The sequence below is a fragment of the Ranitomeya variabilis genome, chromosome 1, assembly GCF_051348905.1.
Source record: "Ranitomeya variabilis isolate aRanVar5 chromosome 1, aRanVar5.hap1, whole genome shotgun sequence".
NCBI classification, from domain to species: Eukaryota; Metazoa; Chordata; class Amphibia; order Anura; family Dendrobatidae; genus Ranitomeya; species Ranitomeya variabilis.
The window spans coordinates 331,870,416-331,897,156 of record NC_135232.1 but is presented as its reverse complement, the minus strand read 5'-3'; the positions used below and the strand labels follow the sequence as shown (position 1 = coordinate 331,897,156).

Sequence of the window (26,741 nt, the reverse complement as noted above, 5' to 3'; positions counted from 1 at the left end):
AGACATGGAGTTGTCAGCTGTGCAGTGGTCAAAACTCCAAGACCTGTGTCAAGTCCTTCAGTGTTTTAAGGAATGCACAAGGCTGGTTAGTGCAGACAATGCCGTAATAAGCATGAGCATCCCCCTAATGCATCTGCTGATGCAAAGTTTGACGCACATAAAGGAACAGGCGTCTGCAGCCGAGGACGAGGGAAGCCTTGATGACAGTCAGCCATTGTCTGCTCAGGGAAGTCTACAGGACGAGGTGGCGGGCGAAGAGGAGGAGGACAAGGAGGATGATGGGGATGAGTATTTTTGGGATGAGGAAGCTTCTCAGGGGGCAATAGAAACTGCTGGCGGTGCAAGGCCGGGTTCAGGGTTTTTGAGGGAGACAAGTGACGTTGATTTGCCAGAAAGTGCTCCTCAACCCAGCATATGCACTGAGTTGACAACTGGAACATTGGCCCACATGGCGGATTATGCCTTGCGTATCCTCAAAAGGGACCCACGCATTATAAAAATGATGACCGATGACGATTACTGGTTGGCCTGCCTCCTTGATCCTCGCTATAAAGGCAAATTGCAAAATATCATGCCACATGAGAACCTCAAACAGATATTGGCAACCAAACAAGCTACTCTTGTAGACCGTTTGATTCAGGCATTCCCAGCACACAGCGCCGGTGATGGTTCTCACACGAGATGCAGGGGGCAACAGGGTAGAGGTGTTAGAGGTGCACAAATGAGAAGTGGCGTAGGACAGAGGGGTTTTCTGACCAGGTTGTGGAGTGATTTCGCAATGACCGCAGACACGACAGGTACAGCAGCATCCATTCAAAGTGACAGGAGACTACATTTGTCCAGTATGGTTACTAACTATTTTTCCTCCATTACCGATGTTCTCCCTCAACCGTCATTCCCCATTGATTACTGGGCATCCAAAATAGACGCTTGGACTGAATTGGCCGAATATGCATTGCAGGAGCTTGCTTGCCCAGCAGCTAGTGTGCTATCAGAAAGAGTATTCAGTGCTGCTGGTTCAATCCTGACCGAAAAAAGGACTCATCTGGCTACCCAAAATGTTGATGATCTAACCTTCATTAAAATGAACCACTCATGGATTTCAAATTATTTTGCCCCACCTTTCCCGGCTGACACCTAGCTTTCATGTAAAAAGGTCTTGCTTTGGGACTGGTGTTACTGACTGTACCAATCTCTTAATTTGCAGCTGCTGTTTGTCCAGCATACGACATGTTTACACCTCCCTAAATGGCCTAACTCCCCCCACGGGGCCGTGGTCTCGCCACTTGTCGCAAGTACCCATCAGAGTGCCGTTTGTCTGAAGAGGTGGGTGTGCCCACTTTTGGTCTACGGCACTGGCACTGGGTCCCTCATAGTACAATGACGTGTCTCTGGTGGTGGTGGCGCGCACCCAACGTCAGACACACCGTTGTAATATGAGGGGCCCTGGGCTTGTACCGCCGGCCAGGAGAGAGTGTCCCCCCCTAAGGTCAAACAGTGCTCTACCACTGGCAAAATTATCTGTCGCTGCTCCACCACTGTTTAGTCTATGCGCTGAAATCCTTCAATGCCTGGCACAGACAATAACAATTTGTTGACATGTATGATGCTAGTTAAAATAGTCAGGGGCCCTGTCCTACATTTACACCAGTAAATACTTTTACTGGTGAAAGTCAGCATAGAAGCACACCCCTGTACCTAAGTATGCCACCCTTTTTTTTTTTGTTTTTTTTGTTTTGTTTTTTTTTGGGATACATTAACATCAATTTAGGTTTTGGGACTCGGAGTACTTACTGTGTCAGACACTCCTTCCAATTGTCCTCCGCTGACCACACCAATGCTGCCTGTGTACCCCTGCCACCTAATGGAAGCTGCATATAGCCTATTTTATTATTTTAGGCCTAGGAAGTCTGTCTGCGGTCCCTCCTTCCAATTGTCCTCCGCTGACCACACCAATGCTGCCTGAGTACCCCTACCACCTAATGGAAGCTGCATAGAGCCTATTTTATTATTTTAGGCCTAGGAAGTCTGTCTGCGGTCCCTCCTTCGAATTGTCCTCCGCTGACCACACCAATGCTGCCTGTGTACCCCTGCCACCTAATGGAAGCTGCATAGAGCCTATTTTATTATTTTAGGCCTAGGAAGTCTGTCTGCGGTCCCTCCTTCGAATTGTCCTCCGCTGACCACACCAATGCTGCCTGTGTACCCCTGCCACCTAATGGAAGCTGCATAGAGCCTATTTTATTATTTTAGGCCTAGGAAGTCTGTCTGCGGTCCCTCCTTCGAATTGTCCTCCGCTGACCACACCAATGCTGCCTGTGTACCCCTGCCACCTAATGAAAGCTGCATAGAGCCTATTTTATTATTTTAGGCCTAGGAAGTCTGCCTGCGGTCCCTCCTTCCAATTGTCCTCCGCTGACCACACCAATGCTGCCTGTGTACCCCTGCCTCCTAATGGAAGCTGCATAGAGCCTATTTTATTATTTTAGGCCTAGGAAGTCTGTCTGCGGTCCCTCCTTCCAATTGTCCTCCACTGACCACACCAATGCTGCCTGTGTACCCCTGTAACCAATTTAAAAATGCATAGAGCCAACTGTTTTAGTTAACACATACTACCTTTGTCTGTCTGCGGCGCCACTCAATCACGCTGTCCTCCACTGAAAAAGGTGAACTTCAACCTTCAGGCTCTCATTAAGTAGTTGTTTATATAAGACAGCAGTTGCCCTACTATTTTGGTTGGGGCCTAGTAACGGTGTCTGCCGCTCCTTGGTGTTCTCCTCCTCCTTGGTGTTCTCCTCCAGGTTTCCTTGTCTGAGCTTCAACCTTCAGGCTCTCATTAAGTATTTTTTAATGTCACACTGCAGTTGCCCTACTACTTTGGTTGGGGCCTAGTAACGGTGTCTGCCGCTCCTTGGTGTTCTCCTCCTCCTGGGTGTTCTCCTCCAGGTTTCCTTGTCTGAGCTTCAACCTTCAGGCTCTCATTAAGTATTTTTTAATGTCACACTGCAGTTGCCCTACTACTTTGGTTGGGGCCTAGTAACGGTGTCTGCCGCTCCTTGGTGTTCTCCTCCTCCTTGGTGTTCTCCTCCAGGTTTCCTTGTCTGAGCTTCAACCTTCAGGCTCTCATTAAGTATTTTTTAATGTCACACTGCAGTTGCCCTACTACTTTGGTTGGGGCCTAGTAACGGTGTCTGCTGCTCCTTGGTGTTCTCCTCCTCCTTGGTGTTCTCCTCCAGGTTTCCTTGTCTGAGCTTCAACCTTCAGGCTCTCATTAAGTATTTTTTAATGCCACACTGCAGTTGCCCTACTACATTGGTTGGGGCCTAGTAACGGTGTCTGCCCCTCCTTGGTGTTCTCTGTCATGATTCCCCAATGGCATGGGAACATCAGAAACACAAAAATAACAGACTAGCTCTCGGGTGATGGAAACTCAAGCTGACCGTGACCTAAATCTACCACACAACTAACAGTACCCAGGAAGCATTCCTACGGCTGCCTAGATGCCATGCGCCAGCCGGAGAACTAACTACGCCTGGAAGAGGAAGGAACAGACCTGGCTTACCTCCAGAGAAATTCCCCAAAGATGATAGTAGCCCCCACGTATATTAACGGTGAGTTCAGAGGAAAAGACATACACAGTATGAAGGTAGATTTAGCAAAGCGAGGTCCACTTACTAGATAGAGGAAGGATACAAAAGAGGACTTCACGGTCAGCTAAAAAACCCTTTCAAAAAACCCATCCTGAAATTACTTTAAGACTCCTGTGTCAACTCATGACACAGGAGTGGCAATTTCAGTCCACAAGAGCTTCCAGTAACAGGAAATGACAAAACTGTAAACTGGACAAGAAAAACAAAACAATAAGGACAAGAGTCCACTTAGCTGATCAGCAGACTAGTAGCAGGAACATGCAACTGAATGACTCAGGTAACAATGATGACCGGCAAGGAAGTGACTGGAGAGCAAGGCTAAATAGGGAACTCCCAAAACTGATGGAAGCAGGTGAGCTGAGGCAGAAAAGCACACACAAGTCTCCAGTACCACCAGCCACCACCAGGGGAGCCAAAAAGCGGATCACAACAGTACCCCCCCCTTAAGGAGGGGGCACCGAACCCTCACAAGAACCGCCAGGGCGACCTGGATGAGCCCTATGAAAGGCACGAACCAAATCCGAGGCATGAACATCAGAGGCAGTTACCCAAGAATTATCTTCCTGACCATAGCCCTTCCATTTAACCAGGTACTGGAGTCTCCGCCTGGAAATACGGGAGTCCAAGATCTTCTCTATAACGTACTCCAATTCACCCTCAACCAGCACAGGAGCAGGAGGCCCAGCAGAAGGAACCACCGGCACCTCGTATCTCCGCAACAACGACCGATGGAACACATTATGGATAGCGAAAGATGCCGGAAGGTCCAAACGAAAGGAAACAGGGTTAATAATCTCCAAAATCCTATAGGGACTGATGAACCGAGGCTTAAATTTAGGAGAAGAAACCCTCATTGGGACAAAACGGGAAGACAACCACACCAAGTCCCCAACACGAAGGCGAGGACCAACCCGACGCTGGCGGTTAGCAAACCGCTGAGTCCTCTCCTGGGACAAATTCAAATTGTCCACCACTTGTTCCCAAATCCGATACAACCGATCCACCACAGCATCTGCTCCAGGACAATCCGAAGACTCCACCTGACCAGAAGAAAAACGGGGATGAAACCCCGAATTGCAAAAGAAAGGGGAAACCAAAGTGGCAGAACTGGCCCGATTATTAAGAGCAAACTCCGCCAACGGCAAAAAGGCAACCCAATCATCCTGATCCGCAGACACAAAACACCTCAAATACGTCTCCAAAGTTTGATTAGTTCGCTCCGTCTGGCCATTAGTCTGAGGATGGAAGGCAGACGAAAAAGACAAATCAATGCCCAACCTGGCACAGAATGCCCGCCAAAATCTAGAAACGAACTGGGTACCCCTATCAGAAACGATATTTTCAGGAATACTATGCAAGCGAACCACATTTTGAAAAAACAAAGGAACCAACTCAGACAAGGAAGGCAATTTCGGCAATGGCACCAAATGAACCATCTTAGAAAAACGGTCACATACCACCCAGATAACAGACATCCTCTGAGAGACAGGAAGATCAGAAATAAAGTCCATCGAGATGTGCGTCCAAGGCCTCTTCGGAATAGGCAAGGGCAACAATAACCCGCTAGCCCTAGAACAACAAGGCTTGGCCCGAGCACACACATCACAAGACTGCACAAAAACACGCACATCACGAGACAGAGATGGCCACCAGAAGGATCTAGCCACCAAATCCCTGGTACCAAAAATTCCAGGATGACCCGCCAGCGTAGAAGAATGAACCTCCGAGATGACTCTACTGGTCCAATCATCAGGAACAAACAGTCTACCAGGTGGACAGCGATCAGGTCTATCCGCCTGAAACTCTTGCAAAGCACGTCGCAGATCTGGGGAAATAGCGGATAATATCACCCCATCCTTAAGGATACCTGTAGGTTCCGAATCACCAGGGGAATCAGGCTCAAAACTCCTAGAAAGGGCATCCGCCTTCACATTCTTAGAACCTGGCAGATATGAGACCACAAAATTAAACCGAGAGAAAAACAACGATCAGCGCGCCTGTCTAGGATTCAGGCGCCTGGCAGACTCAAGATAAATCAGATTCTTGTGATCAGTCAAAACCACCACCTGATGTCTAGCACCCTCAAGCCAATGACGCCACTCCTCAAATGCCCACTTCATGGCCAAAAGCTCCCGATTACCGACATCATAATTTCTTTCGGCGGCAGAAATTTTTCGAGAAAAGAACGCACAAGGTCTCATCACTGAGCAATCGGAACTTTTCTGCGACAAAACCGCCCCCGCTCCGATCTCGGAAGCATCGACCTCAACCTGAAAGGGGAGAGAGACATCGGGCTGGCGCAACACAGGGGCAGACGAAAAGCGGCGCTTAAGTTCCCGAAAGGCCTCCACAGCGGCAGAGGACCAATTGGCAACATCAGCCCCCTTCTTAGTCAAATCCGTAAGAGGCTTAGCAACACCAGAAAAACCAGTTATAAATCGACGATAAAAATTAGCAAAGCCCAAGAACTTCTGAAGACCCTTTAGAGAAGTAGGCTGCGTCCAGTCACAAATAGCCCGAACCTTGACAGGGTCCATCTCAACAGAAGAAGGGGAAAAAATGTACCCATGAGCCCCCCGACATCCCCAGCTTAACACAGACATAGTTTTCCAGTCCAGTACTGGGTTATGAGATTGTAACCATGGTAATCCAAGCACTAAAACATCATGTAAATTATACAACACGAGGAAGCGAATCATCTCCTGATGGTCTGGAGTCATACGCATAGTCACTTGCGTCCAGAACTGTGGTCTATTACAAGCCAGAGGTGTAGAATCAATACCCTTCAGAGGTATAGGAACTTCCAGAGGCTCCAAATCAAACCCACAGCGCCTGGTGAAGGACCAATCCATGAGACTCAGAGCGGCGCCAGAGTCCACATAGGCATCCACGGTAATAACTGATAATGAACAAATCAGAGTTACAGACAGAAGAAATTTAGACTGTAAAGTGCCAATAGAAACAGACTTGTCAACCTTCCTAGTACGTTTAGAGCATGCTGATATAACATGCGCGGAATCACCACAGTAGAAGCACAAGCCATTTTTGCGACTATAATTCTGCCGCTCGCTTCTTGACAGAATTCTGTCACATTGCATTTTCTCTGGCGTCCCTTCAGAAGATACCGCCAAATGGTGCACGGATTTGCGCTCCCGCAAACGCCGATCAATCTGAATCGCCATTGTCATGGACTCATTCAGACCTGTGGGCGTAGGAAACCCCAGAAACCCCACCATGACATCCTTAACAGCATCAGAAAGGCCCTCTCTGAAATTTGCCGCTAGGGCACACTCATTCCACTGAGTAAGCACAGACCATTTACGAAATTTTTGGCAGTATATCTCAGCTTCATCTTGCCCTTGAGACAGGGCTATTACAGCTTTTTCAGCTTGAATCTCCAAATTAGGTTCCTCATACAGCAACCCTAAAGCCAGAAAAAACGCATCCACATTGAGCAACGCAGGATCCCCTGGTGTCAATGAAAATGCCCAATTCTGAGGGTCACCTCGCAGCAAAGAAATCACAATCTTAACCTGCTGAACAGGATCTCCAGAGGAGTGAGGTCTGAGAGAAAGGAATAATTTACAATTACATTTGAAATTCCGAAACCGAGATCTATCTCCGGAAAATACCTCTGGTGTAGGAATCTTAGGTTCAGAAATAGGAGTACGTATAACATAATCTTGTAAATACTGAACCTTCGTAGCAAGATTATTTAAACCTGCAGCCAAACTCTGAGGGTCCATCCTTAAACCGGAGAGATCAGAGCCATTCAAGGATTAGAAGGAGAGAAAGGCAAGGCTGTAAATAGAGCAGAAATACAACTGAGCCAACTAAGTAGCAAACATGAGAGGGAAAAAAAAAAAAAAAAATCTACAGACTTCTTTTACTCTCCTTTCTTCTGCAAATTACTTTAACAGCGGCCGGTCATACTGTCATGATTCCCCAATGGCATGGGAACATCAGAAACACAAAAATAACAGACTAGCTCTCGGGTGATGGAAACTCAAGCTGACCGTGACCTAAATCTACCACACAACTAACAGTAGCCAGGAAGCATTCCTACGGCTGCCTAGATGCCATGCGCCAGCCGGAGAACTAACTACACCTGGAAGAGGAAGGAACAGACCTGGCTTACCTCCAGAGAAATTCCCCAAAGATGATAGTAGCCCCCACGTATATTAACGGTGAGTTCAGAGGAAAAGACATACACAGTATGAAGGTAGATTTAGCAAAGCGAGGTCCACTTACTAGATAGAGGAAGGATACAAAAGAGGACTTCACGGTCAGCTGAAAAACCCTTTCAAAAAACCCATCCTGAAATTACTTTAAGACTCCTGTGTCAACTCATGACACAGGAGTGGCAATTTCAGTCCACAAGAGCTTCCAGTAACAGGAAATGACAAAACTGTAAACTGGACAAGAAAAACAAAACAATAAGGACAAGAGTCCACTTAGCTGATCAGCAGACTAGTAGCAGGAACATGCAACTGAATGACTCAGGTAACAATGATGACCGGCAAGGAAGTGACTGGAGAGCAAGGCTAAATAGGGAACTCCCAAAACTGATGGAAGCAGGTGAGCTGAGGCAGAAAAGCACACACAAGTCTCCAGTACCACCAGCCACCACCAGGGGAGCCAAAAAGCGGATCACAACAGTTCTCCTTCTTCTTGGTGTTCTCCTCCAGGTTTCCTTGTCTGAGCTTCAACCTTCAGGCTCTCATTAAGTATTTTTTAATGTCACACTGCAGTTGCCCTACTACTTTGGTTGGGGCCTAGTAACGGTGTCTGCCGCTCCTTGGTGTTCTCCTCCTCCTTGGTGTTCTCCTCCAGGTTTCCTTGTCTGAGCTTCAACCTTCAGGCTCTCATTAAGTATTTTTTAATGCCACACTGCAGTTGCCCTACTACATTGGTTGGGGCCTAGTAACGGTGTCTGCCGCTCCTTGGTGTTCTCCTCCTCCTTGGTGTTCTCCTCCAGGTTTCCTTGTCTGAGCTTCAACCTTCAGGCTCTCATTAAGTATTTTTTAATGTCACACTGCAGTTGCCCTACTACTTTGGTTGGGGCCTAGTAACGGTGTCTGCTGCTCCTTGGTGTTCTCCTCCTCCTTGGTGTTCTCCTCCAGGTTTCCTTGTCTGAGCTTCAACCTTCAGGCTCTCATTAAGTATGTTTTAATGTCACACTGCAGTTGCCCTACTACTTTGGTTGGGGCCTAGTAACGGTGTCTGCCGCTCCTTGGTGTTCTCCTCCTCCTTGGTGTTCTCCTCCAGGTTTCCTTGTCTGAGCTTCAACCTTCAGGCTCTCATTAAGTATGTTTTAATGTCACACTGCAGTTGTCCTACTACTTTGGTTGAGGCCTAGTAACGGTGTCTGCCGCTCCTTGGTGTTCTCCTCCACTGAACAAAGCAGTGCCGCCTGTTTACTCCTGTTATCAATTTTGAACTTCATTTGGCCCACTTTATTACTTGGGCCTACTAACTGTGTCAGCCTCTCATTACAGTTGTCCTCCACTGAACAAAGCAATGCCGCCTGGTTAGTCCTGTTACCAATTTTGAAATGCATTTAGCTTACTTTATTCTTTGGCCCTATATCTGTGTTTCCTCCTCATCCTGCCCATTGCCCAGCCACTGCTTGATGAGTGTGCTGGTACATTGACCCAGACCACTACATTCCCCTTGCACTCTACACAGCCAGAATCTGACCCTGCTGAAAGTAATGTTCCCCTTCCCACTTACTATACCACCTTACACAGGGACAAAGAGGAAGGTGCAGATGAAAGTGCAGGTTCCTTCATCAGGTGGGGGGGCATACTCGTTGGCGACGTCACTGGCACAGGGCCCCTGAGAGTACGCAAAAGTGTCGCTGCCGGTGGGAGGCGCCCCCGCCGTGCAAACACACCGCTGTACTTTGAGGGGCCCTGTGCCAGTGCCAATGCCAACTAGTGGGCCCCCCCTGCTTGCTCAGGATCACAGCACTTGCAAACTTGACATACTTACCTCGCACTGCTCCACCGCCGTGACATAGTCCACGTTTCCTGGGCCCACTAAAAACTTGAACCAGCCCTACCCCCCACAACTTTAGCCAAATGACCCCCAATTTCCAATGCCTATCTATTATTATAAAGTATATTAAGATTGACAAGCTTCAGTAACAAGAATGGATGTTTTTGCCATTAAAATGGGCACTGTAGGTGTTTTCCTGGCCTCCACTCACTGCCGACTATGCTTCCCCATTGACTTGCATTAGGTTTCATGTTTCGGTCGATCCCCGACTTTTCGCGATAATCGGCCGACTTCACTCGACTCGACTTTTGACAAAGTCGGGTTTCGCAAAACCCGACTCGACCCCAAAAAAGTAAAAGTCGCTCAACCCTATATACGTCTTTTAAATGTATTACGATATATTTAGTGTGATAACAGTATTGGCAGTATAAAGTAATCCATAGTGTGTAGCAGTGTTATAGGTAATGCTGGTAATGTAAGGTATTTTAATGTGTAGTGATGTGATGCATGAAAGACATACCGTATTTTTCGGGCTATAAGGTGCACTTTTATCTCTAAAAATTTGGATGAAAATGGGGGGTGCGTCTTATAGTCCTTCAAGCTAGGCTGTGATGAAATAGGGCAAAACAGTGTGCTATAACAGCCCTGGGGCAGACTACAGTGGAAGGAAACAATGTTTTTGGAAAGGCTTCTTGCTATGAAAGAAACATGCTTAAGACTGAGTACTCACTATTCCTTATACATAACCCTTATCAAGTTCAATAATGTTCCCTTGTTTTAAAGGAGGTCTCCTTTATTAATCTGTGGAACTCATGCATGGGCACAAGGCCCTCACAACACTAACTCCCAGCCAGGACCCACAATTGTCTGTAACATGCCAGAGTGTTGGACACATGACACTTGACTAAGGCTACCACCCCGTTCACGTTTACTCACATACCAGTCTTAGTGAAGGGCTAGCTGGAATACGACGAACCAAATTCCTTAAGAGGTGTACATTGCTTGATGTATTTGGCGCATCTCCTCTGTGGTGTGCGCCTCTGGCATCTCACCAGAAATGCTAATCCAGCCATTGACTCAAGAAGCTTTACTTTTATAAAAAATGCCCACACTTTTGTTGACTTTGATAGCTGGGTGTAGTTGCGCATTGTCCCCTCCCCATCTGCTCCCATTTTGGCTTGAGCTGTTTCAAACTAGCATGAAATTGCCAAAAATTGGCCCCTCATATGGTTTCCCCCCATTGGCCCCATCAAAATGGAATAAATTATTTGAAGCCAATAAAAATGCAGCTTTCCTATGTGAGGCATTTTATAATTGGAGAAGGCTGATGGACTGGACTGGTCACATGCTCCTCCATCAGCAGCCATTGTATGGACAGAAGGTCTGGTCAGTTTGGGAGGAAACTGCAGTAAAAAGAGAAAGTGACGACCTCTACCTGAAAATCTGTCAATGAGCTCATTCTGACAGTAACAGGAAAGTTCATAACTCTCTTATTTTTATTTTTCTCAGTTCTTCTCATCTGATTTATGGCTACAAACTACATTAAAGTTGAATGTGCAGGTAATCAATGAGCCTGTAAAAGCCAAATGGTGCTAATTTTGTAAAGAAATCAAATGGCAAAAAAGATTTTGGGTCCAAAATACAAGCATTTAAGTATAAAACAAAAAAGTCAGATAACCAACCCCTTTAAGGGAATGGACAATGCTATTCTCCGAGTGCCATGTACAAAGGGCTAGAAGGGTCTTGTGAGCCGTAGGATTTAGGAGCTGAGACAGTAGAGTAGCTACCGGGGGAGGGGGGGCAGAGGGAGCCATCGCCTGGGCCCGGTGCTCAGAGGGGGCCCACCTGCAGCTACGCTACTGTAACTGTATCGGCGTGCGCAGAGAGACGATACAGTTACCCTCTGCGGCAGAGCAGGGAGAATCGATCTCCCTACTCTGCCGCTCGCTATAGGGCCCCTGAGCAGGCCGGGGGGACCCAGTGCCAGTAGTGGGCCCCCCGCCCGTCACCGCACTGATGAGGGAAGGAGTGCTGCGCTGCTTCTCCCATCATCCCTCTGTCAGCGTCTGGCATCACCGACGCCACCCGGCACCCACTGTCAGGAGATAAGCAGGAGCTCGGGGCACCGCTGGAACAAGGAGGAAGAGAGGTGAGTATTTTTTTATTGTTTTTTATGGGGGCTGCCTTAAACTTCAGGATCTGCCTATAAAGGTGCTGCCTTAAACTTCAGGATCTGCCTATAGGGGGCTGCCTTATACTTCAGGATCAGCCTATAGGGGGGCTGCCTTATACTTCAGGATCTGCCTATAGTGGGGCTGCATTATACTTCAGGATATGCCTATAGGGGTGCTGCCTTATACTTCAGGATCTGCCTATAGGGGTGCTGCCTTATACTTCAGGATCTGCCTATGGGGGGCTGCCTTATACTTCCGGATCTGCCTATAGGGAGGCTGCCTTACATTTCAGGATCTCCCTATAGGGTGCTGCCTTATACATCAGAATCTGCCTATGGGGGTACTGCCTTTTACTACAGGGTCTGCCTATAGGGTGCTGTCTTATACTACAGGGTCTGCCTATGGGGTGCTGCCTTTTACTAGAGTCTGCCTATGGGGTGCCACTTTAACTACAGGGTCTGCCTATGGGGTGCTGCCTTTTACTAGAGTCTGCCTATGGGGGGCTGCCTTATACTACAGGATCTGCCTATGGAGTGCTGCCTTATACTACATGGTCTACCTATGGGGTGCTGTCTTATACTAGAGTCTGCCTATGGGGATGCTGTCTTGTGCTATAGAGTCTGCCTATGGGTGCTGCCTTGTTCTATAGAGTAGGCCTATGGGGAGTGCATTATACTATATAGAGTCCTATGGGGAGTGCATTATACTATATGGAGGCTTATGGGGAGTGCATTATACTATATTTAGGATGATCTGGTGCATTATACTATATGGAGGCCATCTAGTGAGTGTGGAGATTACAATGAAGGGGCCATCATACAGTGTTGGAGCCATCAAACAGTTTGGGGGCTACTAAGGGGTCAGTATACTGTGTGGATGTTACAATACAGTGAGGGGGCATTATACCGTATAGGGGAGCTGTACAGGGGGGCAGACTCGGGACTTTATTAAATGTAAAGTAGGCACTTCTTGTTATAGGAGATCTCAGGTTACTGTGACTATCAAAGGGGCACACATGGCAATATTACTTTCTAGGGAGCAAAATGTGGGCACTGTTTTCTAGGGCACTTGCACCCGGCATTACTATATTATAGAGGGGTGCTTTAGAATTTAGAAGGCACAGAGAACCGCACAGCAGGTGCAATAATAGGGACACATACAGCAGCAGTGGCTCAGTATTGGGGTATCAGGTGCAGTAATAGGGACACATACGGCAGCAGCGGCTCAATATTGGGGTATCAGCAGGATGAGGAGTTTGTGCAGGTTGGGAATAGATGGTGATGGGGCTGGAATATGAGAAGTGAAATGTGTCTTTGTTGTATTCTCTGCAGCCGAGTCCTGGCTGGAAGAAGTTCTCATGTCTGTCTGTGCCAGATGGAAAAGACAGGAAAAGTGAACAATTCCATCAGAGAACATCAGCGGTAAGACATTATCTGTAACTGAGCTGTGATCTCTTAAATGTTCTGTAGGGATGGTATCTACCACTGACCATATGGCGGTAATATCCACGTTGGTCGTTATATAGAGATTATCTTCAGTAATAGCGGGGTCATCTGCTGAGGTTCTCCTCCACTATTAGGGCATGTCACCGAATTGTAATGAAGGTTACCTGGTTAGGGGCCCAAACAGAATTTCCCCCCCCTGAACCAAAACCCTAGCTACGCCTCTGCACTGAGATAAGTTTAGTGGAAATAATCAAGGCGGCACACAGGAGGAACGGCATCATTAAGAGACATTACTCTTAGTAGAGTGGCATCAAATAAGGTACAACATTGTTAGGGCTAGCGGAATGCACCAAATAATTATAAGGATGGTATAAGGGGCGTTCGCAGCCCGGGGTCCACCGTACAGAGTTTGATCCTGCTGCTGAGTAAAGACGGACTATATGGTGGTATTATGTGGATACACACACGGGTTAGCTTCACCCGGTATGAAGGAAGTGAACCCTGTTGTGTCGCAGGGCCGCGGTAACGCACAAAGAGCGCAAGCAAAGAGTCGCAGAACTCTGTCCCACGACTCAGGGAAAGAGTTCCTCTAGACCTCTTGCGCTTGACACCACTACTGGGCTGTCAGAGATTAATAGAACTAAAAATTTACTGCACAAGAGTGTGTGCAGTGCCACTCTGGCGGACGCCACTAACCACCCAGACTTGGGCCAGGAAAGCGCTCTATTAGAGCACGGCACCGCACTGGCGGTCACTGCTATTAGATGCTGTATTGTGTGCTATCTGTGCGGGATAGCATTGTCAGGCGCTAGGTAGCTTCCACCATTCGCGAACAGTCAACAACACTAGGGTTGGGAATGATTTGGAGCTTTCATCCATCGACAGGCATACATCCACACACACACGATAATAAGTTTACACTAGTGCATGGCCGTGCGGCCATGTGAACCTTTTATAGCGTAAGCTCTCCGGAACCTTCCAAGTGGTCCAATAGGAGCTGCTACAGGACCTGAGCATGTGATCCCTGACCTCCAATGAGAGGTCGTCCCTTGGCATGCTCAGAAGAAGAAAAGCAGGACTTAGTCCCAGGGACGCCCGCTCGCTGCTGATCAGTACTGGTTACAATGGCTGAGCCTGGAAGAACAGCAGTAACCAGCCGCACAGTATCAGCTTGAGCCTCCACTGCGGCTGGAAGAGAATGGGAGACTGCAGCGGAGATGGTTCGAGATTCCCCCTGTGCAACGGCGGGAAATCGACACCTAACATGGCCCCCCTTCTTGGGCCTCGCTACGCTCGAGGGCAGCAATGAGCTGCGGAGGCCAAACGTGCTCAACAGGCTCCCAGGACCTGTCCTCTGGACCATAACCCTTCCAATCCACCAAATTGAATTTTTTGCCACGTACCACCTTACACCCTATGATGGCATTCACCTCGTAATCGTCCGTGGACAAGCCCGATGTCCCGACAGATGACTGGGAAAACCGGGACATGTGGACGGGCTTAAGACTAACATCCCCTGTAATCCAAACCTCACACTTCCATCTCCAAGACTTCTCTCGTGCTGCACCAGCTCTCTCGAATGCACTTCCCCAGACGATCAGAGTGATACCTAGCCCCGACCTATTCAAGCATGCTTTGAAAACCCATCTCTTCAAACAAGCCTACCACATCAACTACTCAGTAAACTAACTTTGCCCTGTTCCCCCCTTCCAAATATTACTCTGAATCTGCACCCTACTATTCATCTGTCTCCACCCCCTCCACACCCTCCATGCACATAACTGCACTTGATACTTGACTATTGCACTTAAACACACGGGCTGATGACCGGATCATGCAGCTTTGTATGAAAATCCATATTTATTATAATTGCCAGACCTGAAATAACAATCACTTTTCACCTATTGTGTCCCCCCATTTCCTTGTAGATTGTAAGCTTGCGAGCAGGGACCTCACTCCTAATGTCACTGTTTAAATTGTCTTAACTCATACCGAATTTATTGTTTGTACATGTCCCCACTTAATTGTAAAGTGCTGCGGAATATGTTGGCGCTATATAAATAAAAATTATTATTATTCATTATTATTAGGAGGGACACATGAAAAGTGTCGGTGATGACTAGGTGTGGAGAAAGGGCCAGACGGTAGACCACAGGATTAACCTGTTCCAGGACCTTGAAGGGGCCTAGGTAGTGGACTCAACTTAGTGGACTCAACTCGCAGCCTGATGTTACAGGTGGAGAGCCACACTAAATCGCCAGGAGCAAAGGTCGGAGCAGGGCACCCATGTGCTTCAGCGGAGGTCCTCATTCTCTCCCTGGAGGCCCACATAGCATCCTGTGTGCGGTCCCAAATGTCACATGCCTCCACAGACCAGTCTGCCACCCTGGAGTCGCGAGAGACACGGGCATGGGTACAGGAAACCGCGGATGCTGGCCGTAATTAAGGAGGAATGGGGTCTGCCCAGTGGAGTCGGCTGTGGCATTGTTCAACGGAAACTCTGCCCATGGTAGCAAGGATGCCCAGTCATCCTGCCTGGCTGAGACAAAATGTCGCAGGTATGTGATTAGGGTCTGGTTGGCCCTCTCCACCAACCCATTCATCTCGGGATCGTATGCTGAAGAGAGATTCAGCTCGATGCTGAAAAGACGACAAAGGTCTCTCCAGAACCGAGACGCAAACTGGGGACCCCGGTCACTGACAATTTTGTGTGGCATACCGTGTAGGCGGAAAATGTCCTTAATAAACAATGCCACCAAGGCCCGTGCAGAAGGTAGCCGTGGAAGAGGCACAAAGTGCACCATTATGGAAAAATGGTTGGTGACTACCCAAATAATGGTGCAGCTACGGGACTTGGGTAAGCCCACCACAAAGTCCATCCCAACCATTTTCCAGGGCCTGTCCACCACCGGCAGGGTGTAAAGTAGCCCAGCAGGCCATTGTCGAGGAGACTTATTCTTGGCGTAGGAGACACACGCTCGAATATAGTCTCCCATGTTATGGGCCATATGCAGCCACCAGTACGTCCTCGCCAGAAGCTCAGATGTCCTCTTGGTCCCAAAATGTCCACCCACCCTGGACGAGTGAGCCCAAGAGAGAACCTCCGGTTGCAAATTAGATGGCACAAAGGTCTTGCCCAGGGGCACAGACTCAAGTGAAAACGGGGCCACGGTCCTCTGGCTCTCCGAAGAGACAATTAGCCGAGGCTCCTCCTCTACTGATGACACTACGGAGCGGGAGAGAGCGTTGGCATGGATGTACTTCTCCCCGGAAAGATAGTGGAGGGTGAAGTGGAAGTGGGAGAAGAACAAGGACCATGTAGCCTGGCGAGAGTTTAGGCGCTGGGCAGTCTGTAAATAAAACACATTTTTGTGGTTGGTATACACTTGGAAGGGAAAATGAACCCCCTCCAGGAGGTGTCTCCACTCTGAGAAGGCCAACTTCATAGCTAGCAACTCCCTGTCCCCGATGGAATAATACCTCTCAGCTGGTGTGAAGCTCTTGGAGAAAAAGAAGCAAGGATGCTTCCGACATTGAGCATCCTTTTGGAAGAGGACTGCTCCAGCACCGACTGATGAGGCATCTTCCTCCATAATAAATAGTTTATCTACATCGGGGCGATGTAGGATGGGAGTGCTAGCAAAATGAGACTTAATAGAGAGGAAGGCCTTGGAGACCTCCTCCGATCACAATATGGGATTAGCTCCCTTCTTGGTGAGGGCAACCAGGGAAGCTACCAAGGTTGAGAAGTGGGGAATGAACTGGCGATAATAGTTAATGAACCCCATAAAGCGCTGCACCACCTTGAGAGAAGGGGTTCTTGCCAGTGCATCACAACCTGTAGCTTGGCAGGATCCATAGCCAATCCCTGGGTAGAGATAATATAGGCAAGGAAAGGCAAGGACTCCTGCTCAAATACACACTTCTCCAACTTGGCATAGAGGGAGTTTGCCTGTAGGAGGTCGAAGACTTTGCAAACATCTCTCCGGTGGGAATCTAAATCTGGAGAGTAGATGAGAATATCATCCAGATAGACTATAGAGTGTTGTGATTCGGTTCGTGGGCTCCCCCGGTGGTCTCTTGTGGTACTGGTGTCCTGCAAGCTTTGCCTTCTCAGTTCACCTGTTCCTATCAGGATGTGGGAGTATCCTATTTAACCTTGCTCCTCAGTCATTCTAATGCTGGCCATCAATGTATCCAGAGTGATTCTGTTGCATGTTCCTGCTCCCAGTATTCTGCTCAGCTAAGTTGGACACTTTAGTCCTTAAGTCTATTTTTGTATGTTTTGTCCAGTTTGCACTTATGTGAATCTCTGCAGCTGGAAGCTCTTGTTGGGCTGAAATTACTACTCCAGTGGCATGAGTTGTCACATGAGTTAAGGTAATTTCAGGATGGTGTTTTGAAGGGTTTTGCAGCTGACCGCGAAGTCCTCTGTTGTATCTTTCTGCTATTTAGTTAGCGGGCCTCTCTGTGCTAAATCTGCTTTCATACTACGTGTGTCTTTTCATCTGCTCTCACCGTTATTACATGTGGGGGGCTGCTATCTCCTGTGGGGACATTCTCTGGAGGCAAGCCAGGACTGTGTTTTCTTCTACCAGGGGTAGTTAGTTCTCCGGCTGGCGCGCGGCATCTAGAGACAACGCAGGAATGCCCCCTGGCTACTTCTAGCGTGGTGTGTAGGTTTAGCATCGCGGTCAGCTCTAGTTTCCATCACCCGAGAGCTTGTCCGTTTATTCTATGCTTCTGATGTTTCCTTGCCATTGGAAACCATAACGGTATGGCCAGCCCCCCACATGTAATAACGGTGAGAGCAGATGAAAAGAAACACGTAGTATGAAAGCAGATTTAGCACAGAGAGGCCCGCTAACTAAATAGCAGAAAGATACAACAGAGGACTTCGCGGTCAGCTGCAAAACCCTTCAAAACACCATCCTGAAATTACCTTAACTCATGTGACAACTCATGCCACTGGACAGAAAGAATCAAATCAGAAGATGCTGTACCTAATATCCACACCATGCTCAACCCCAAATGGGAGAGCCACTAAGGGAGATATGTACACTCAATCAAGATGGACACTCCTAACATAGCAATAAACCAAGGACAAATGGAGTTAAAGTCCATAAATATATTTTTATTAGTTATAAAATGGCATCCATAGCCGAAATGACATACAGAAAATCATCATAAACCAAGTATATAAAACATAAATCAAAAAAAGGAGGGTAAATAGTAGCAAAAGATGGAAAACAACACTGTATGGGCACTCCTGATAACAAGTTTACTATTTAATAAAGTGCACAGTGCAAAAATACATAGTAACCTGGGAAAGGGGTCAAAAATCTAAGGATCCACAATAAGTCTATATAATAGGCATGTAATCAAACTACATCAAGCCCTGCGCACAGGCTGAATGTCAGAAGTCCAAAATAAATCCTATAAAATACAAGCCCAATTAGGGCAAAGATACTATAAATAGACCCTATTGATCCTTACCCAGGTACTGGTGATCAGGAGGAACCCGCACAGTGGCCCCACTGTGCGGGTTCCTCCTGATCACCAGTACCTGGGTAAGGATCAATAGGGTCTATTTATAGTATCTTTGCCCTAATTGGGCTTGTATTTTATAGGATTTATTTTGGACTTCTGACATTCAGCCTGTGCGCAGGGCTTGATGTAGTTTGATTACATGCCTATTATATAGACTTATTGTGGATCCTTAGATTTTTGACCCCTTTCCCAGGTTACTATGTATTTTTGCACTGTGCACTTTATTAAATAGTAAACTTGTTATCAGGAGTGCCCATACAGTGTTGTTTTCCATCTTTTGCTACTATTTACCCTCCTTTTTTTGATTTATGTTTTATATACTTGGTTTATGATGATTTTTTGTATGTCATTTCATGCCACTGGAGTAGTAATTTCAGCCTAACAAGAGCTTCCAGCTGCAGAGATTCACATAAGTGCAAACTGGACAAAACATACAAAAATAGACTTAAGGACTAAAGTGTCCAACTTAGCTGAGCAGAATACTGGGAGCAGGAACATGCAACAGAATCACTCTGGATACATTGATGGCCAGCATTAGAATGACTGAGGAGCAAGGTTAAATAGGATACTCCCACATCCTGATAGGAACAGGTGAACTGAGAAGGCAAAGCTTGCAGGACACCAGTACCACAAGAGACCACCGGGGGAGCCCACGAACCGAATCACAACAATAGAGGTGATGAGTAGGGTTGAGCGAAGCGGGTCGTTCATTTTCATAAGTCGCCGACTTTTAGCAAAGTCGGCGTCTCATGAAACCCGACCCGATCCCTGTGTGGGGTCGGCCATGCGGTACGCGATCTAGGCGCGAAAGTCGCGTTTCATATGACGCGTTTAGCGCCATTTTTGCAGCCAATGAAGGAGCGGTAGAGTGCTGACGTAGGTGTTAGGGGGCGTACACAACAACAGCCATTTGGGAGAGAGAGAGAGAGAGAGAGAGAGAGAGAGAGATTTAAAAAATAATATTAAAAACATTTCTTCATTGGGTTTCGTGTTTCGGCTGAAACCCGACTTTTCACGGTGGTTGGCCGATTACACTCGACTCGACTTTTAAGACAGTCGGGTTTCACAAAACCCGACTCGACCCTAAAAAACTAAAGGTCGCTCAACCCTAGTGGTGAGCATATTCCGGAAGATACCGTTCACAAAGTCTTGGAAAATGGCAGGAGCATTACAGAGCCTGAAGGACATCATCAGGTATTCATAGTGCCCGTCCCTGGTGTTAAATGCCGTCTTCCATTCGTCCCCCTCACGGATGCGAATCAAGTTGTTAGCACCCCGCAGATCAAGCTTAGTAAATACCCTCGCTCCCCGCAACCTATCGAATAGCTCAGATATCAGAGGCAGAGGGTATTTGTTCTTAACGGTGATGGCGTTAAGACCCCTGTAATCAATGCATGGACGTAATTCTCTGTTCTTCTGCACAAAGAAGAACCCCAACCCCGCAGGTGACACTGACTTCCTAATGAATCCTCTTGCCAGATTCTCCTTAAAGTATTAGGTCATCGCCTCCGTCTCCGAGAGAGACACGGGATAGACTCGACCCTGGGGAGGCTCTGCACCAGGCAAGAGGTCAATAGGACAGTCATAGGGGCGGTGGGGTGGAAGGGCCTCTGCAGCCCTCTTGGAGAACACGTCCGCATAGGGCCAATAGTGCTTGGGGAGAGAGGAAAGATCTGCAGGTACTTCAGTAGTAGCAATCTGAACGGACTCCCTCAGACATCTACCCTCACAAGATTCACTCCATCCCAGAATTCTCCCTGAGGACCACTCAATAAGAGGAGAATGGTAGCGTAGCCATAGTATCCCTAACAGGACCTCATCAATTCCCTTGGTAATGACTATCAGGGAGATAATCTCCTGATGGGATGGAGATATGGATAAGGTAAATGAGATGGTCTGGTGTGTTTTCTGTGAGGGCAGTGTCGACCTATTTACCACTCATATGGTCACAGGTTTGGCGAGCATCACCAGGGGTATTGCGTGCCGTTGGGCGAAGGCAGATGATATAAAATTGCCCTCCGCTTCGGAATCCACGCAAAGCTCTACCGTAAGAGTGGATGGGCCTATGGTAATTGCCCCCTTGAAGGACAGTTATCTAGGGTACCTCCTCCTACAAACACTAGACGCTGACGTTTTCCTGACCATTGGGAACATCTGGAGGCAAGATGTCCTGACTGCCGGCAGACATGACAGACCTTGTGTGCACTAGTGGTCCGGGACTTAGATCCCGCTCGTGACACCTCCATGGCCTCATGTGGCTTGGATGCCTGGACCAGAAATTTCAGAGGTTTGGTGAAGGTGGGAGCTAGCCGAAACCTCTGCCTACACTGGGCTCGCTCCAACCTTCGATCGTTAAAACGGAGGTTGATGCGAGTTGCTACAGCTATTAGCTCCTCCAGTGTGGCGGGAATCTCCCTAGTGGCCAAAGCGTCCTTCACATGATCAGCCAGCCCCCTCCAAAATACAGGGATGAGGGATTTATCCGGTCATTCCAGCTCAGACGCTAAAGTCGGGAAGTGGACGGAAAAATGGCTGACCAAGGATGTGCCCTGTGTCAGTGCCAGCAGTTGGAGCGCCGTATCATGGGTGACTTGAGTTCCCAAAAAGACCTGTTTCAGAGTGCTCAGGAACCACGGAGAACGCTGCACCACATGATCGTCGTGCTCCCACAGCGGCGTAGCCTACTCCAACGCCCTGCCCAGCAAGAGAGAAATAATAAATCCCACTTTAGTCCGCTCTGAGGGGAAACGTGCAGCCAGGAGCTCAAGGTGTATTGCACACTGGTTCACAAATCCCCTGCATGACTTGCTATCGCCAGAGTATTTATCTGGTAGTGGGAGGCGGGATAAAGTCGGAACAGGGGTGGCAGTGGACAAACTAGCTGCAGCCATTCAGCTAGTGCGGTAACATCCACAGCCAAGGTTGTGCGCTCGAGAGTCGCCAACCTGCCCTCCAGCTGCTGGATGTACCGCTGCAGTCACTGTTCGTCCACCATTACTAGCCAGACCCTGGCGCTAGTGTAATGTTAGGACTAACGGAATGCACCAAATAATTATAAGGATGGTATAAGGTGCGTTCGCAGCCCTGGGTCCACCGTGCAGAGATAGAACCTGCTGCTGAGTAATGACAGACTATATGGCGGTATAATGTGGATACACACACGAGTTAGCTTCACCCAGTATGAAGGAAGCGAACTCTGTTGTGTCACAGGGCTGCGGTACCTCACAAAGAGCGCAAGCAAAGAGTCACAGAACTCTGTCCCAAGACTCGGGGAAAGAGTTCCTCTAGACCTCTTGCGCTCGACACCGCTACTGGGGTGTCAGAGATTAATAGAACTAAAAATTGACTGCACAAGAGTGTGTGCAGTGCCGCTCTGGTGGACGCCACTAACCACCCAGACTTGGGCCAGGAAAGCGCTCTATTAGCGCATGGCACCGCACTGGCGGTCACTGCTATCAGATGCTGTATCGTGTGCTAGCTGTGCGGGATAGCACTGTCAGGCGCTAGGTAGCTTCCACCATTCGCGAACAGTCAACAACACTAGGGATGGTTTAATTGAGAAATACTGAAACACTACTATAGATAGTACTGGGGAGCGTACCACATCGGGTCAAAGCTGAGCAGGAACGTGAAGGAGATCAGGATTCACCTGTGTCAGAAGTCGGCGGGCAGCCAGGGGGTCAGAGATTTTGTGGAGCAGAACTATGTGACCCTGAAAAAGGCAAATCCAGAGTTTCCCATACTGATTAGAGAATGCTCTGAAGTTCAACCCAAACTGTGGGCAAGATACGATTTTGGGAAAGAAGTGAGCATTCCCCTTCACAATCAGTCTGCTGACCAAGTAGCCAAAGCCCTGGAGTCAGCTGTAAACAGCAAGCAATGAAGTTCTACCGCGAATGAAGGTAACTACAGGTCATTGACCTACATTACCTTCATTCATTCGCCGGGGTTTACAGGCAGCAGCGAGTGCATTAGCGCAGCTCCTGCCTGTAAAATATTTTAACCCCTTCAGAAGGATTTACATCGTGGGACCTGACAGATCCTCGGATGGTATGTATATTGTTGTTTTTTTATTTTTAGAGCGAGGGTCTTCAGGTGGATTGAGAGAGCAATAAAATATTACAACAACCTGTGTGTTTATTTCATTAAAATACTTTTTAATAATCTGTGTGTATTTTTTTTAACCCTTTCATACAATTGGATTAATAATGGATAGGTGTCATAATTGACGCCTCTCCATTATTAATCTGGCTTAATGTCACCTTACAATAGCAAGGTGGCATTAACCCTTCATTACCCCATATCCCACCGCTACACGGGAGTGGGAAGAGAGTGGCCTAGTGCCAGAATAGGCGCATCTTCCAGATGTGCCTTTTCTGGGGTGGCTGGGGGCAGATGTTTTTAGCCACGGGGGGGCAATAACCATGGATCCTCTCCTGGCTATTAATATCTGCCCTCAGTCACTGGCTTTACCACTCTGGCGGAGAAAATTGCGCGGGAGCCCACGCCAATTTTTTCCGCGATTTAACCCTTAAATTTAATAGCTACAGCGCCGAAATTTTGCACATACTGTACACACTACTAACATTAGTAGTGTGGAATATGCAAAAAAAAGGGGGATATGACATGGTTTACTGTATGTAAACCATGCCTCATATCATGTCGGGTTTAGGCAGGAGAAATGAAAAGCCGGCAATTGAATTACCAGCTTTTCAACATTATCGCGCTGAAGTAAATATAAATATATATATATATATGTGTCTCTATGACATATATATATATATATATATATATATATATATATATATATATATATATATATATATATATATATATATAACGAAACCCGACTTTGGATTACAGATCGTGTACCGCTGACCCGATCCAAGAGTGGGATCGGGCCGGGTTTCACGAAACCCGACTTTGCTAAAAGTCGGCGACTTTTGAAAAGTGCCGATCTGTTTCGCTCAACCCTAGTTACAATGGCTGAGCCTGGAAGGACAGCAGTAACCAGCTGCACAGTATCAGCTTGAGCCAGATGCTGGGACCGACTTCTCTGCTGAGCAGGCTCCACTGCGGCTGGAGGTGAATGGGAGACTGCAGCGCAGGTGGTTTGAGATTCCCCCTATGCAGCTGCGGGAACTCGACTCCTAACAAACATAATCTGCTCATACTGTATTCTCATGTAAAGCTCCACATACATAATAGACTAATGTTGGCCAAACCCAGCGATAATGGTGGGTTTGGCCTACAGTGAAATATGTATGGAAGTCCTGGACAGTTGATTGTTGGAGCTAACAATCCAGCAAGTCCAATTCTGCCCATCCTTTTGTTCTTCCTGAGATAAGCAGCCACCATACATATCTGGCAGCAGGTCTGCCATAGAGAAGACAGGAGGGCTTGTCCAAGTGAGCGCTCGTGTGTATGTGAAAGTTAACCGAGATAGCAGCTGGCTGAACGATCAGCCAAACCATTATTCAGCTGACAGTCATCTAATGTGTAATGGGGGCACTAATGCTTGCTGCTAGAGATGAGCAAAATGTATTAGACTGGAACTTAATTCTACTTGAATCTTACAACAATCTGTATTCTTCAAAATATAGATTTTGTTGCAATTCACTGTACATGAATTCAGCAAAATGGCGACCATTTTGCTGAACTGTAGAGTGCAAGCAATAGGTTAAAAAAATACAGTAATCACCTCACCCCCGGCCACCTCTGCTGCTCTCTTTCTCGGGTACAGTCCTCTTCTTACCGTCGTGGCACACTGAAACCCTCTTTACGCTAGGCAGGGACTTCTGAGAGCGACCAGGCTCAGGAGACCCTGCACATGCATGTCATAAGGTTGTGGTGTTGTGATGTTACGAGACTCACGACCATGGGTTTATGATGCTCATGTGCAGTGACTTCCTGGGCTGGTCGTGGCCAGAAGTCCTGGCCTAGCGTAAAGATGTCTGGGATTTCAGTGCAGCGATGGTAAGAATAGATGCTGTTGACCACATAGTCGACAGCAAGCAGCAAAGGTATTAATTATTTTTGTTTTCTTTCTACATCTTACATTTTAATTTCAATAAGGAACATTTAATTGGCGGGAAATAAATTTGCTACAATCTGACAAATTGGAATCTCTTCATATCCACGCACCTTAACCTGCTGCCCCATAAGACTAGGGATGGATTTTGGTGACACAGATGAAGAACTGTGAACTAACAGACCTATGCCCATTGTTGATCTGTGAACTTTGAATATGTCAATTCGTGTTTACTTGCTCTTTTGGATCTTTTAAAAGGGTTGTCCAGGAATAATATTTGCAGATGTTGAAACTAGCAAATTTGGCCTCCCCAGGTCTAGCTCTGGTACTTTTTGATTGGCTGTAATGGTAGCGTCAACAATATAGCGCATGTACCTGCTGCATCCAATCACTGGACTCAGCCTTGATGTAAATGTAACTAGCATGAGCCACACTGTCAATGGCTGCATCGGTCATGTGTCCTGTAGTCATGACAGCAACACTGCAGCCCATCAACAAAGACCGAAGCAAAGGCAGCGATGCAACTCTGGACCTGGGGAAGGTGATTATTGGTGTCTTTATTATTGTCAATATCTGCAAGCGTAAGTAAAAATAAAAGTATTCCCAGACAACTCCTTTAAGTACTGTAATCTTTGCAATATACAACTTCATGAAATAATAGTATGTAACCAGTATACTGTACTAGCTATTTAACCAGTTGAATTCCCGGGTGGCAAGTATTTTTATTGGTACATTTGTACTGTGTCTTCAATAAAATGGCGCTGGTGTTCGTAGTATGCTTATGCTCTGACTTTGGCATCATTTTACTGAAGTAGTGTACTACAATGTCAACATAGCAGTGTGCACGCGCCAGCCATAGGCATAATGGCGATGGCTGGCGCATGTGCACTGCTTCGTTAACGTTGTAGTAGAATTCTTCAATAAAAGTCAACACGTGCACATCCTGCGAATTCGCATACACAATGCCTTCAATAAAATGGCGCCATAGTGCGATATGTGCACATGCTAACTTTGGCACCACACTGCACCGTCAACATAGCAGAACGCATGGTGCTGGGGTCAACGCCCATCCCAGCTTCAGATGGAAGGACATATCCACCATTACATATAGGCTAAAATGGCACCAGAGTCAGCGCGTATTCATACCACGCCTATGCCTGTTGCGTGCGCACTGCAACAAATTCTCTGTAAATCACTTAAAAAAAAAAAAAAAGTCTATGGTATTTATTTACGGTTGGGTTGTTTGTGCGTGAGTTTGTGGGTGGGGTCTTATGTATGTCTTCCTCCCCTGCCTGCTTTTTTTGTTTATTTTTTTCACCACGCCTGGAGTTTTTAGATCGGGTGTAGTGATGAGCGCGTGTACTCGTTGCTCGAGTTTTCCCGAGCACGCTCGGGTGATCTCCGAGTATTTGTTAGTGTTCGGAGATTAAGTTTTCATCGCCGCAGCTGAATGATTTACAGCTAGTAGCCAGGCTGAGTACATGTGGGGGTTGCCTGGTTGCTAGTGAATCCCCACATGTAATCAAGCTGGCTAATAGCTGTAAATCATTCAGCTGCGGCGATGAAAACTTAATCTCCGAACACTAACAAATACTAAGAGATCACCTGAGCAACGAGTACCCTCGCTCATCACTAGTTGGCTGTTATAGTTCAATAAAATGGTGCCAAAGTCAGTGTGTATGCATACCGCGCCTATGACTGGCACGTGTGCACTGCCACATTAACATTACTTCAATAAAATGGCGCTGGAGTCAGCGCATTCCGCAATATTTGGCACCATTTGATTGAAGTAATGAACTAAAACGTCAGCATAGCAGTGTGCACATGCTGGCCATATGCCTAATGGTGACGGCAGGTGAGTGTGTACTGCTATGTTGATGTTGTAGTAGAA

At 47.3% G+C, this 26,741-nt stretch overlaps 1 pseudogene and 1 gene segment (V, D, J or C); one reads left to right on the top strand and one right to left on the bottom strand.

The window, feature by feature from the left end:
• The window catches only part of LOC143817389 (immunoglobulin gamma-1 heavy chain-like), a 768,241-nt gene that overhangs the window by 231,004 nt on the left and 510,496 nt on the right, over nt 1-26,741 (bottom strand).
• LOC143793641 (NADH dehydrogenase [ubiquinone] 1 alpha subcomplex subunit 2 pseudogene) lies at nt 20,693-22,705 on the top strand (annotated as a pseudogene).